This window comes from Triturus cristatus, chromosome 6, assembly GCF_964204655.1.
Source record: "Triturus cristatus chromosome 6, aTriCri1.1, whole genome shotgun sequence".
Taxonomy (NCBI): Eukaryota; Metazoa; Chordata; class Amphibia; order Caudata; family Salamandridae; genus Triturus; species Triturus cristatus.
In genome coordinates this window covers 990,563,504-990,578,780 of record NC_140589.1, presented here as the reverse complement: position 1 = coordinate 990,578,780, position 15,277 = coordinate 990,563,504, and positions in this window count along the sequence as shown.

Here is a 15,277-nt window from a genome sequence, read left to right as displayed (position 1 = left end):
ACATACACTGTTGGGGTACGGGTACGCTCCATACATACGCGGGTGAGGGTACGGTCTGTACATACACTGTTGGGGTGGGGGTATGCTCCATACATACGCGGGTGAGGGTATGGTCCGTACATACACTGTTGGGGTGGGGGTACGCTCCATACATATGCGGGTGAGGGTACGGTCCGTACATACACTGTTGGGGTGGAGTACGCTCCATACATACGTGGGTGGGGGTACGGTCTGTACATTCACTGTTAGGGTGGGGGTACGCTCCATACATACGCGGGTGAGGGTACAGTCCGTACAAACACTGTTGGGGTGGGGGTACGCTCCATACATACGCGGGTGGGGGTATGGTTCGTACATTCACTGGTGTACATACGCGGGTGAGGGTATGGTCCGTACATACACGGTTGGGGTGGGGGTATGCTCCATACATACGCGGGTGGGGGTACGGTCCGTACATACACTGTTGGGGTGGGGGTACGCTCCATACATACGCGGGTGAGGGTACGGTCCGTACATACACTGTTGGGGTGGGGGTACGCTCCATACATACGCGGGTGAGGGTACGGTCCGTACATACACTGTTGGGGTGGGGGTACGCTCCATACATACGCGGGTGGGGGTACGGTCCGTACATTCACTGTTGGGGTGGGGGTACGCTCCATACATACGCGGGTGGGGGTATGGTTCGTACATTCACTGGTGTACATACGCGGGTGAGGGTACGGTCTGTACATACACGGTTGGGGTGGGGGTATGCTCCATACATACGCGGGTGGGGGTATGGTCCGTACATACACTGTTGGGGTGGGGGTACGCTCCATACATACGCGGGTGAGGGTACGGTCCGTACATACACTGTTGGGGTAGGGGTATGCTCCATACATACGCGGGTGAGGGTACGGTCCATACATACACTGTTGGGGTGGGGGTACGCTCCATACATACGCGGGTGGGGGTACAGTCCGTACATTAGCTGTTGGGGTGGGGGTACGCTCCATACATACGCGGGTGAGGGTACGGTCCGTACATACACTGTTGGGGTGGGGGTACGCTCCATACATATGCGGGTGGGGTTATGGTTCGTACATACACTGATGTACATACGCGGGTGAGGGTACGGTCCGTACATACACGGTTGGGGTGGGGGTACACTCCATACATACGCGGGTGAGGGTACGGTCCGTACATACACTGTTGGGGTGGGCGCGTACATACGGGGGCTGGGGGGGGTGTTCGGCGCGTATGCGGGCACATGTCTCCATGGTTGCTATGGGAGTTCGGTGCGGACGGTGTTTTTTCCATACGGTTGTAACATCAGACGCACGGGATGGATCGTACTTGCGCGGTCGGACTTCACTTTTCACATTTGTATGGTAAATCGTCCGGGGACGTGTCGGACACATTTTCCGACCCGAGGATGTGTGGTGAATTATTCCCAATGCGATTCGTATGGACTTTTTCCCATGCGAATCGTACTTGGCAGTTTGTGCGGCACTTGTACGATTCGTACGGTAAAAAGACCGGATACGAGTCGTACGGGGAAATTTTTTCCAGGATCCTAATCGGCACCTAAGTATTTGTACCAAGTTTCCAACTATAATCCCAAGCAGCTCACCTGAAAAAACGGCTTCTATGTCCCCGAGTGCAGGAAACAAGCGCTGCTGCCGACAAACACTTCCGTATTAGTAAAGGAAGAATGATAATAGAAGAGGTGACTAACATCCGATCAGAATATTAGGCGCCATGTCTAAATCGTATAATGCAACTCAAAGTAGAATCTTGGGCGCCATTTCTAAACGGTGTAATATCCGTTATATCAACACTAAAGCCTATGTACTGATCATATAGCTACCGTACGGCGCATTCATATTTTTAAATAAAACTGCACCACTGTGCAATATTCCTTGAAAACCCTTATAAAAAAAACAATAATTTATCAAAGGATATCCGAATGAATTATCTAGCGCTACATTGACATCGTAACACAGGCTCGAAGAACACCGAGCCTATCATTCAATATCACCGTGAATTCAGCCAAAATTGATAACTCATATCCACTTGTTTTTATTGGTAACAGGTATGATAAACCATACCTAAGTAAGCAAAGCTAATATTTAATCTCCCAATTTCAAATTGTTAAATATAGGGAAATTAGTGATAGTAATCATGACTCAAAGCAACAAATTAAATGTTAATCATTATTCAGTGAATAAAAAATATCTGAAATAGTTTCCTCATGTGTGACTAATTAGTAGATATAATGGTACAGAAATGTCAGGGCCGACTTTCATAAACATTATTAATGTGTTGCAAATTGACTATAGAAAATTATTTTACCATCATTAAACTAAGCATGCAGATCCAATAATAGCCCCAAATTGCGCTGAGTCTTTATTATCAGATCAATCTATACCTATATATGATATTCAATGAAAAAACCAAAGGTTTCACACATGTTATAGTTAGCTAGACATTTCACTCGTAAAAAACCAATGAAATTTCCCCGTTATAGTTAGTTCAGCTAACTATAACTCACGCGCCCGCAATGCACTACTGATGACGTCACATATTACATCACTCATGACATGGTCACTGACATCACTCATGACATCACTGATGACATCTCAAATGACATCACTGATGACATCACTGATGACATCATCCAGTGATTGTGTGTTTTTCTGAAAATTAAATATGTTTTATATTTATGTATATCTCAAGGTCAATGGAAGAATAAATGGGTATATAAGTGTCTAAATGGATGCTTTTTTTAAAAAAAATGTTTGTGTAACTGACTGATTAAGTGTATCATAGTGAATACATGGCTTACTGAGTAATGTTTAAATATGAAAATATCTGTATCAGTTTCTCACTTTGTGTATAAGTGGCTGCATGGGTTGGTGAGTAGCTTCATGGGTATCTATATAGGTAAATAGTTCTTTTTTTAAGTATCAGTCTGAGTGTCTGTATGGTTCGGTGGGGGGTATTATGTAGTGCATAGGTGCATGAATGAGTGACTCACTCTTTGTATGTGTTGAAGACAACATGTGCAGGTCTGTATGGGTGGATGAGTGTGTGTATGAGTGTGTTAGTGAGTGAATGACTGTCTCAATAGTGTCTTTATGAGTAACTACATATCTATTAAACTAGTATATGTGACTATTGGTGTATATAAGGGAGTATATGTGAGAGTGAGAGATTGAAAGAGTTCCTGTATGAATAAGTATGTGTTTCTATAAGTGATTGTTTTTTAGACTAACTATGTGTAAGTTTCCGTAGAAGTAAGTGTGGTGGTGTGTGTATAACTGTATAAGCTAATAAATGTATGTTTGTTTCTTTATTAGCATGAGTGACTATGTGTGAGTAACTCTATGGATGAGGAGTGGCATTGTGTAACAGGATGTATAGATGTATGAGTACATATGATGAGTGAGTGCATGTATGAGTGACTGTATAGGACTGTTGGTGAATGACTGTATGTGTATGTGGTTCTTAGAATTACTGAATAAGTTGTTGTAACTGATATTGGTATGTTCATTATTTTGAACATTTTAGTTTCTATTTTTGTATGTGTGTATCAAAGGTTATATTAGGGGAAGAGGAGGTCTGCCACTCTATCACAAGGATGATGTCATCAGTGATGTCATCAGTGATGTCATTTGAGATGTCATCAGTGATGTCATGAGTGATGTCAGTGACCATGTCATGAGTGATGTAATATGTGACATCATCAGTAGTGCATTGCGGGCGCGCGAGTTATAGTTAGCTGAACTAACTATAACGGGGAAATTTCATTGGTTTTTTACGAGTGAAATGTCCAACTAGCTAACTATAACATGTGTGAAACCTTTGGTTTTTTCATTGAATTTCTAAGGTTTTTTAAATGCTAATTCCTAACTATAACGTGTGTGAAACCCATGGTTTTTTCAGTGAATTTGAACGGTTTTTTAAATGCTAATTCCTAACTATAACGTGTGTGAAACCCATGGTTTTTTCAGTGAATTTGCAAGGTTTTTTAAATGCAAATTTTTTTTTATTTTTTTTTTTACATATTTTTATTTTAATTTTCTATCCTTTTTTAAAGACTATGGTTAAATTTTAAAAATTCTACAATATGTTTTTTTTTTACCATTTTTATAAAATAAACAGGTAAGATTTATTAGTATAACATATTTTATTTTTTTTTCCTTATTTTTTTTTTTTTTTTTTTTTAACGTGCGCGTACGGTAAGCGCACGTCTTGCTTTCATTACGTTAGATTTCTACGCTGTTTGCGTTCATTTACGCAATTTGCGTAGACGCACGTCAGGCGCGCACAGCGCGTAACGCGTACGCTGCACGCGCACGTTAGGCAGAAGTGAAGGGGCGTGCCTGTTTTGCGCATGCGCGCGAGCGCATGTCTTTTTTACGCGCATGCGTACTTTTACCGTAAGCGCACCGTAAGCGTAACGTACGCGCACGGTAGGTCATGTGATCAAGAAACAAGACTTTTGATTGGTTTTTACTACTTTCAGTTCTAGAACTCTCCTACACCACACCCATTCCCCTCATTTCTGCTTGTGATCCCTTAGTAGAAGGAGCTGGGTTGTCTTTGTGATACGATGGCAGAACAGCAGAGCTCTTCTGAGAGTGAGGCTAGCAGCACTACCTTGAGGCAGAGAAGGAGGAAACAAAAGACCTCGTTCATATGGGAGTATTTTACTTTTCCAGAGAACAAGAAAAAGGTAAATGCACCCTTAGTGACTTGTAAACTGTGCAAGCGTGTACTTTCAAGAGGGAATCCCAACAAAAAGTATTCCTTCGGGAATCACACCATGTTGAGACACCTTAAAGATGTACACGGAAGGACACATGCTCGACATACTGAAGGTAACCCTTCAGTAAGTCAACCAAGCACATCCACAGCAGCTCAGCCTGGTCCATCTTCGGCAGGTCAGGTGAGCCCTTCATCTGTGGGGGGAGCATCTCCTTTTTCTCGTCCTCTGGAAATCAACCCTCGGTTTCTGAGGGTTGAAATACGGTGCGCCACTTGTCATGATCTAATTTGTCATAGGGAGACCAGTATTTCCCTAGTGAACAATAAAATAGATCAGCACATTTGTCGTACCGACTAATATTCCCATTCTTTCTTTCCTCTGTCCCTGCATGAACACAACGGCTCTTTTAAGAGCCAACCTTACCTTTTAACTTTTTTTTATACATTTTTTTTAAAACTTTTTTAAATTTTTTTTTTTACCGTACGCGTACGGTACGCGTAATTTTTTTTTTTTTTTTTAAAAACACTAAAAATCAATTATCACATTACAAGGTCCTTGAGAGACTACAATGAAAAACTGAAAATGTGATTGTGGAGAAGTGGAAAAAAGGGACCATGACATTTTTGACTTACCATACCCACTCAAAAAAATATTTATTAATTTAAATTTAATTTTATTTGCTTTAAAAATGGTTCTAGTTTTCGAAAATTTTCTATCTCAATCTGAAAAAAAAGAAAAAAGTATTAATATTTAACATTTTATTATACAGTACACATATTTACATATTTTTCAAAAAAAGTTTTTGCCTTTTTTTTGCTGTTTTCAGAATATATTGCATTTCACTATAAATTGTGAAAGCAATTGCATTCATCATTTAACAGCGGGCAAAAAAAAATTAACAATCTCAAAGATTGTTTTAAAAAAGCCCACAATCTCTTTTTGCATAAACATAACTTTATAGAAATGCATAATATTCTTAAAAAATATCATCTAATATCAATACTTATTTCTTTAAAATACCGTCTGATATTTTTGTTTCGGAAGTATAATCAGAAAAATATATCTCAAATAACTCCACATTACATCTGGTTCCATTTCCTTTAGGCCATATAGTAATTTTAAAATTCTTTTTTGATTAAATTTCCAATGGTAATCCAATAAAATTCCAAAATTTAAATTGTACAGATCTCACCGATTGTCTGTAACATTTTGGTTTCCAAAAGATTAATTAATAATTAACTAAGTCCACAATAGAATTGTTTACCTTTCCGCATGGCCAAATAGTAATTTTAAAAATCTTTTTGGAATAAATTTCCAATGGCAATCCAATAACATTCCAAAATTTAAATTGTGCAGATGTTACCGATTTTGTCTAAATTTTTGGTTTTCCAAAGTTTCATTAAAAATTGAAAAAGTCCACATTACAATTGGTTACCTTTCCATTAGGCCAAATGATAATTTGTAAAATCATTTTTTTTGAAAATTCCAATGGTAATCCAATAAAATGGTAAAATTGTTTTGTACAGATGTTGCCAAATCTCTCTAAAATTTAGGTTTCAGGAAGATTAGATAGGAATTTGCTAAATCAAAAGGCAAACGTTGCTTAAAAATCAATCGGGAATCATTACACAGTGTCCAGCCTTTTTCACATTTAAGATAAACTGTGTAATGTCCAGAAGTTACAGTAGGTCCTTCATGGAAAATTATTGCAACTGTTACAAAAGTTTTTCCTGAAATTGATAATTGCTGTCCTGTAAACTTCTTTATTAAAGTATCTAATTTTGAACCATCAGCTTTACAGCGTTGCATCATTAAAATTACATACTGTCCGTATTCCTTTAAAATTAACGTTGAAAACATGTCAGATTGACACTCACTGCATTCCATGCTATGATTAGCATCTTTAACTAATTTAGCAAAAGTGACTGTTTTACTTTCTGGCAATGTTAAATAAATAAACCTTTCAGAATCAACATTAGAGCCACATATATTATAACAGTTTTCACAACTATGTTCCCATTTATAAGAGAGACCAAATACATTTTCAATGGGAACCCCTTCTTCTTCCAGTACCTGAAGAAAAAACATCAAGAATTCCTGTGCGTCTTGCTGTACATTTTGAGAAAACTGTGTTCGTCCTGAACATACATCTAAAAGTTTTCTAATTTCAGTAGCACTTTCTATTTGAGTTTTATCATTACTCAGCTTTTGAAAAAGGAGACTCAACTCAGAACAGAATCTTTTTCCCTGATTTACTATTATCTGCTCTTGCACACTTTCCAGATAAAATGCAACATTCAGCACTACATTAGCGTAGCAGTTGACACCAGAGCTATTTTCAAAATGACATTCTACAACCTGTTCTTCATTTTCCTTTTTCTTTTTGCTTGCAATTACATCGCTCCTCTTTTTTTTCCTCCTCTCTACATCTTCATTACAGATATTCTCATTTCTCCTTTTACGAGAAACTACACGTTTCTCCAACACAGGATACTGACCTAAATGAGGAGCATAGCTTCTTCTTAATCTATTATACTCCTTTACACAATTTGTATCAGCACTAACTTTTGAGTCATCAAAGTCTATCATGAATAAACCTGATAATGTTTTCACTCGTGACAAAGCAACATATGCCATACCTTCTTTGAACACAGTGTGGTAAATATTTCGTTACCGGTACTATTTTTTTATGCGGTAAAATCTATCAAGAATAACTCAGTAAATATAAGAGGCAGAATCCGTGGTATGAGAGGGTTTAAAAGGCTTTATTCCTATACAAAAGAAGACAATTCGAATTGTGGGCCTTCTGTTCCATCACCACGAAAGTTCAGGAAGGAAGGGAGCATATATTATTGACAGTTAAGCAGTTTTATAGAAAATACATTACAGTGAAACAGATGCAAGAGGCGTAACAGCTGATAAAAGGTGCATACGTAGCTAATAGAGGGCGTAATTCAAGAAACGTCATTAAACATGATGTCACAAGTGGGTGGATCCATAAAAGAATCCTGCAATATCAGCAGAAATGTGTGGCAAAGATGCGCACGCAGCCGCATGACGTGTGATTGACGCACAGCTAGAGGGTGAAGGGGACTTGACATTTAGCTCTACATGTGGAGACAGAAGTCTGGGGTTATGTCAACCTAATTCCAAATCATATCTAATATCCTATGTTTAAAGAACTGTGTTATCCAAAAGGAAAGGTCTCTTAGGATAGAATCTTATTCTATACTGACTATACTGACTGTTAGTGCGTGTACAAGCGTCTAAGTGTCTACACTAGATGCGAGGGGGTAGGAATATTCCATGGTAACGGGGCTATGAATTATTTGCATGAGGACAGCGAGGCCTGGCCCTTTGCACGGTAGCTGGAGGAATGTTTACCTAAACTGCTAGACAGGAATGCATCGGATGGGGAGCGAAGGAGATAATCTCGAAGGTGAAATACAGTTTTTGGCAGGCGACAGGCTGGATCAGGCACCGTTAGCCGCGCAAGGAGTAAGACAAAGTTCATGGTCACAGATGCAGGCTCAGACTGGAGCTTTCAGAGGCAGAAGGCAGGAAAAGGCTTGATGACAGAATTCGGGCCTACTCGCCTGAATCTGTGAAATGTGGAAAGTGAACCACATAAAGTCGGTGGCCTTTCATACTTAGGAATGGAATATCTGACCCATTCATGGCGGATCTGAAAAAGGACATGTTGACGGTAGGCCTGGGCAAAAATTTCGTTCCGTTCGCGGAAATTGCGATAATTTGACATTTTTGCGTTCCGCGGAGAGCGCGAAAATGTCAAAAATTCCGGTTTCCGCAGCTTGGCGATAATTTGTTTCTTGCTCGCGCTGTAAAATGATACATTCTCGCGCGCGCGCGATCGCCTTACCTGAATCCCTGCGTTCGCCGACAAGTTTTCTTGATCCGGTCGCGTTCTCCATGAGATGTTGTATTGTTTTTAGCCATTTGCGCTGTCTCGCGACAGTTCGCGCCCGCAGTGACGTCATGCGTCGCGCGATCACGTCTTTCTTCTCGCGATCATGCACCGCGAGAACAACTCAAAACAAGATGGCCGCGCCCGCAAGCAACCACATGGGTAAGTTGGCGACCCGCAACCATGCAGAAAATCTCGCGAACATGCCGGAAAAAAACTTCCGCATCTTTGCGATATTTCTGCTTGTTTGCGATAATTTTAAACATTCTCGCGATAATTTGCGAAGGTTAATTCCGCAAATTCCGCCCACCCCTAGTTGACGGTGGACGCACATATGTTTGCGTCTTCAGAACTGGAGCAGGAGGGAACATACATGTACTTATAGCATGCACATGGAGCCATTGGGGTCTACGATAGGGGACATAACTGATCACAAAATTCATATTTCCTCATTCCCTCCTTGTCCCCTTCGGACCCTTAGGAGATATCGATCTTCATCAATCCATCGATCTGTTCATATAGTATCATTTGTTCTTCTTTCTTCTTCCGGGATCTCGAATGAAAACTTGGATGTGGGATACACGAGGTGGCACACAGACCACAAATCGCTGGTCCACATTGTAGACATAAGCAGCAACTGAATAGTATGAGAAAGCCAATACCTAGGAAGGATAGCATTCTCCATCCCCAGGCTGACAACACGCCCCAGAACCAACCGGACCAAGTCCAGGTGCCTGGACTCTGGTGTATCTGGCTTACAATCTTATGAAGGCGTGTTATGGCTTTATATACAGACGGTGAATTTTCTGGTATGAAAATGCAGCAACTTGATCCGATGACCCTACAAGCTCCGCCCCTATCGGCCAGGATGACGTCAAGGACAAGACGATTTTGAAGCACAACAATCCGCATAGCAGACTGCTCTTCTGTTAAATTGCCTAAGGCGGAAATAGTTTCGTTCACTACTGCTTCAAGGGTTCTTGTTAATCTACGTATCAGCTTACTATTAGTGACTGTACCTATATAGGGAAAGAAACCTTTATTGAAATCTGTGTATTTCTCCCATGCTGTTTCAGTGTAATCGACAATTGGGAGATCTCTCTGCTGTCTATTGTGTACTAAATGAGTATTTCTATGATAATCAGGAGGAGCTAGGAAAACAGGTGGCAGAAGGAATGCTATGTAACAGGTACCATCCCAATCTAAAGGTAGACATATATATGCGGTCTGACCACATATGAAGTAGGAATGATGGGAAGCTCTAAATGTAGACTTGCCTTGATCACTGAATTTTATTACAGTGGTGCATTTACTATGGCCCATGTGTATGGAACCATTCTTTCTGATACATAATTCCCCTTTTACTGGGAATACTGACATAGCGGGCAAGATTGGTGTAGCTTCAGATTCAACGTTCAGGATCATGAGGTTAAGTGTAAAGTTACCTAATCCATATACTTCATTTTCTAGATCAGTTCCTGTTCTTTTGGGAAGTCCCTCCTTGTTAGGGTAGCAGACTTTAAGCAAAACTAGGTTCAGGTTTCCCCATACCCAGTTGTCTTGATAAACTGCGGAATTTGAATCTAGGGTATTGATCAAACTAAACCATGCTCCACAGGAGCCATTGTGTGTGAACGGATATGGAAAGAGGGGCAAAACTCCCTTATAGTTCTGATAGGGAGGGAGTCGGCCACATATCCAACAATTTGTGGCATTGCTGGTTTGGTGGGAATGATGTAGCATACTAATGAATGTGTTGTTGCGCAGCGCAAATCTATATGACAACTCATGCGGAGGAAATTCACTAAAAGAATGTTCTGCAGTTATATTATAAGCACGTTTAAGAATAGGGTAATACATATGCAATAGTATGCTGAAAATAATGATCAGAAGACTTAGAAAAAAAAAAATTAATAACGTTACTGTACAGTGACTACGAAGTGATTTACAATACGCATGCTTTTTCAGCTGCTTTCGCTGATTTCTTTCTCTATTCCGGTCTAGAGGATACATGTCAGAGACAAATTCAACCGATTCACCTTGGAGAGGACTTAAACAATCAAATTGTCTGACTTATTAGACCTCAATTTTAGTTTATAAATTTCTGAGTTCTATTGCTCAACCAAGGGGAGCTTTGAGTCTGTCTTTGAGGAAATACAGGGTTGTGTATCTACACTGGGTGGTAGTCCATAAAATTTCTTGATATGACTCGAGTGCAACCACCCTTTCCTTCCTTCGATTTTCACGGCTGTCCTTGTGGTGAGTAGAACTAACTTTGGTGACTTCCACCTAGGATCCAGTTGGGTCTTCCGGTCAAAGTTCCTGACCAGCACCAGATCACCAGGAACCACATCATGGGGCTTCACCTCAGTGTTGTCGGGAAAAGCTGCGGATACCTGTGAACGACAAGATTGTAGTGCAGACATCAAGGAAGCCAGGTAATCTGTCAGCATATTACAGTCAACGTCAGTGATTTTACGAGGTATAGGCGTCCCCACATATTTGGTGGTCTACCGAAGATCACCTCATACGGGGATAGCCCTGTTCGAGAATGTGCTACGATTCTCATGTAAAAGAGCGCAACTGGTAAGGCTACTATCCAATCGACTCCTTTTTCTCTACATATTTTGGACAATCTAATTTTCAAAGTTTGATTATGGCGTTCTACGAGACCTGATGCCTCGGGATGTCGGACACAATGAAATTTCCATTGATAGCCTAATAGAAGGGAAACGTGTTTCATTAGTTCGGATGAGAACGGCTGGCCGTTATCTGAGTAGACAACACGTGGTAAACCGTACCGTGGGAAGAATTCTCGAACTAACTGTTTGGCAGTAGTCGGGGCAGTGTAATCTGAAACCGGGTATGCTTCTGTCCAACGGGAAAGAGCACAAACAACTACGAGAACATATTTGAATCCTCGACATCGTTCCATCTGGATATAATCCATCTGGAGGACTTCAAAAGCATGATTGGGAGGTTGAAATCCACCCTGCTCTACGGGGATGCTTTTACCTGGATTAAACTGACAACATATCATACAGGTACGAACTTTTTGTTTAGCTGCGGCTCGCAAGTGTTTGTTAAACCAAATGTGTTGAATGCTGTCTAGCATAGCTTTTTCTCCTAGGTGCGCTGGACTATGTATAGTGTTAATGATGACTTGGACCATTGAGTCGGGAAGAAACCATATAGATTTTTCCTTCGTCATCCATCCCTGATCTGTTTGGATCCCTCCTAATTCAGTCCATTTCTTTATTTCTTCTGGTGTAGCATGTGTCTGTATGTCAATTACATCAAGGGCGGGATCCTTAACTGTCATGCAATGTGTTAGTATCGGGACTATTGTCTTTGTCGCGTCAATTGTGAGAGTCTGATTCTGAGCAGTCTGTTTAGCTGTTCTGTCAGCTAGGTCATTACCCTGAGAAATGATATCGGTGACTTTTGTATGGGCTTTGCATTTCATAATCGATATTTCAGTAGGTAGATGAATCGCATCTAATAGGGCTTGAATAAGGGGTCCGTGTTGGATGTGGGCACCGTGAGAAGTTAAATAACCTCTCTCTCGCCACAGTACGCCGAAGTCATGGACGACTCCGAATGCATAACGTGAATCTGTGTATATGTTGACTTTCTTATTTTTGGCTTGAATACAGGCTTGTGTCAGAGCGATGAGCTCTGCTGCTTGAGCTGACAAAGTGTTAATACAATTTGTTTCAATGACTTCAGTGTCTGTTGTGACTGCGTAAGCGGCCACTAGCTCTCCTGTACTTGCTCTCATACATGACCCATCTACATACAATGTCAAGTCTGGATCTGACAAAGGGATGTCTGTCAAGTCTTGTCTGGGTTTCGTCGTGATAGTAATAACTTCAACACAATCATGTGCCAATGGATCTGTTCCGCTCACTGGTAACAGTGTGGCAGGATTTAACGTATTACAACGTCTGATTTCTATATGTGGCTGAAACAATGTTAATTCGTAACCGGTGAGTCTCGCTATAGTCAAGTGTTGTGTTTGTGTGCGGTTCAAGAGAACCTCTACTGCGTGTGGTACTTGTACTGTCAATAGATGTCCTAACACTATGGCATCGCTTTGTCTGATTGCTAAAGCTGTTGCTGCCACTGATTTCAGGCACGCAGGAAGAGCCTGAGCTACTGGATCTAATGTACTAGAGAAATAAGCACATGGTTTATGTGATCCTGCTTGCTCCTGAGTGAGTACTGACAAAGCAGTACCTTCGCGTTCTGTAACGAAGAGTGTAAACTGTTTACTGTAACATGGTGTTGCTAGGACAGGTGCTTGGCATAAAGCTTTCTTTAAGCTTTCAAAGGCGTGTGTATGTTCTTGAGTCCAAGGGAGGACAGTCGATGTGGCTGCCTCCTGTGTTGTCAACTGGATGAGTGGTTTTGCTAGAAATGCATATTGAGGGATCCACTGCCTACAGTATGAAGTGAGGCCTATAAAAGCCCGTACCTCCTTTTGTGTCTTGGGTGGTGACATGTTAGCGATTAACTGGATGCGGTCGGATGTAAGCTGCCTTCCCTCCTTGGACAGCGAGTGCCCAAGGTAAACAACTCGCTGGACACAGAATTGCAGCTTAGAAGGGGACACCTTGTGCCCCTTGTCAGCCAAAAATTTTAAAACCGTCAGTGACGCTTTTTCACATTCAGGTTCGCTTCGGGCGGTGATCAGCAGATCATCGACATATTGAAGCAAGGCAGTGTTAACTGGCATGTGGATACTGTCAAGTTCTCGTTTCAGTGCTTGGCTATAGATGCTGGGGCTTTCTGTAAATCCTTGAGGTGCGCGTGTGAATTTAAAACTTCGTCCATTTAAACTGAATCCGAATAAATATTGACTTTCCGGATCAATTGGGACACTAAAGAAAGCATTCTTGAGATCAATTACAGTGAAGAACGTAGCTTCTGAGTCAATAGCTGTGAGTAATGAAGAGATATCTGGGACCACGGGGTATTGTGGCACAATACATTTATTTAATTCGCGCAGATCAATGACTAATCGATATACTGGTGGAGCTTTTGGATCCGTTCTTTTAAGAATCGGAATTATCGGAGAATTACATACATTGGAGTCAGTTTTGACAACCACTCCTTGTGTAATGAGCTCGTCAATGATTTGCAGTAAAGCCACAACAGCATCGGGTGGTAACTTGTATTGTCGTATTCGTGGTAGTACTATTCCTGATTTCAGTGTAACTCGATATGGTGTAATATTCATGCAACCAACATCAGTGGGGCCTTGTGCCCATAAATGTGTAGGTAAATTCTGCAGTCGGTGATCCATGTCTCTGGATACGTAGTGACCTTTAAAGTCACGTAAAAATAGTCGTACTCCTTCCGGAGAACAACATATTATAGCTCCTAGAGCTTTCAATGTTTTTATGCCTAACAAGTTTTCTGGACATGATTTAGTAAGCAATAAATCTGTAGTACGTGTCAATGGACCAATCGTTAGTGGAAGAGGTTGTGTTACATCATTAATTATAGGTTTTCCTGAGAATCCAAGGGAAATATTCTGTGAGCCTGAGAGGGGTGCCCCTGGAACTTCACTACGTCTTATAGTTGTTCTGCTTGCCCCTGTATCAAGTAAAAACTTTCTGTCTTCCCCTAATAGTTCACTATGTACATAAGGTCCCTCTTGGTCTATAGGAACCTCAATAAGGGGTAAGCCAACTTCCCTCTCTAGGCTATCTCATGAGTATCGCTGATAATCGGGATAATGATAATCTGCTTGTGCATACTGATACATCTGTTGTGTCGTTGCTTGTGTTGCAGCAATAGGCTGCGCTTGTGGTGGTGCTACAATTTGTTGTGGAGCTGCCTGTTGCGGAGCTAGCTGTTGCGGAGCTAACCTAGGTTGTGCTTGCTGAGGTATTTGTTGTTGGTTCTGATCCTGTCTAGGTGGACGTGGTCTCTCATGTGTTCTACCTGTAGCAATATTATGTTTCAGGACTGGACAATCGTGTATATAATGACCTGGTTGTTTACAATAGTTGCATGTCCCTTTTGCAGGGCCTGCGGAATCACTCCTTTGATGACTATCGGCTGGAACCGACTGTGCAACAAGCATTTTCATTTTTGTATCTTTCATACGTCTTTGTTCGTGTTCTTGTTCTTCTTTAATTCTATTGTGATGATATTGTAACATCTGTAGCATCTGTGATGGGGTATTACCTTGCCAGGTACTTTCGAATTTCAATACTCTATTCTTAACTTGTATCAGAGAATTTTCAACTAATTTTGTCACAAACAGATGTGGGTATGACTCACTACTGGCTTTTATGCCACTATTTATACCAAAACATTTTTCAAATCGGGAATAGAAATCACTAGTATCTTCGTCTGGTTTTTGTTTACAGGCTGAGATTGCACCCCAGTCTTCCTTTTTCGTAGTTAATAAACGTGGCAGGACCTGTATTAGTAATCCTGCTAGTGCTGTAGTCTTTTCCCCAAGCCCTGCTCCTGCAGCTCGGGCCTTTTCTTCGTTTTCTAATGCTGTCCAATCTATCTTTTGGTCTCCCACCTCCCATTCTTTTTCTTTGAGTTTTTCATAAACACCGGCGGGTAATAGG